The following is a 678-nucleotide window of genomic DNA, read 5'->3' on the forward strand; positions in this document are numbered from 1 at the left end:
CCCTCAAGTCGACATCTTTTACTGTCAGTGCTGTTCTTCCAGTGGGGCAAAGAGGTTGAAACATGGAAGAACAAAGCGCTTGCGAGCCAGCTCTCGCTCTGTAATACCGCACCTTTGCTTTCCCCACCCGAGGGAGGCTGGCTCTGCCTCCCAGGTAACCTCCCGCTTTATTTGTATAAATTTGTATTGGCCTTTTTGTACGGCTGCTCAGAGCAAAAGCAGCAAACACCAGGTTTGCCTGATGTGACAGTTAACCACCTCCCAGCAAGACACTTCCCTGCCCCAACTGCAGGCTGTAAAGTACCATCTCAGATCCAGGAGCAAAGACCTGGGGGCTGCCCCGGGGCATGGCTTTCCAGCAGGCACTGCCAGGCACTGGGATGTGGCCAGGAGGCTGCTGAGTAGCAGAGAGACCGTGGTCAGCAGTTTCAGACCCTTGTCCAGCAGCACTGCATGCTTTAACCCCAAGACAGCCACAGGCAACAAGAGGTGGGTCACGGCGGGGGACCACGCTCTAGACTTTTGCAAATGACATGACACAGACCCAGTGAGGCCATGGGTGGGGTAGGACCTTCCCCCCGAGCTCAGGGGGACCCCGACCCCGGACAAGCACTGGCATGACACCCACCAGCCCTTCCCTTGGGGCACGCTCAGCCCCAGTGCCCACAGCACCCGGGG

Source organism: Fulmarus glacialis, unplaced genomic scaffold (genome assembly GCF_000690835.1).
Source record: "Fulmarus glacialis isolate BGI_N327 unplaced genomic scaffold, ASM69083v1 scaffold19148, whole genome shotgun sequence".
NCBI lineage: Eukaryota > Metazoa > Chordata > Aves > Procellariiformes > Procellariidae > Fulmarus > Fulmarus glacialis.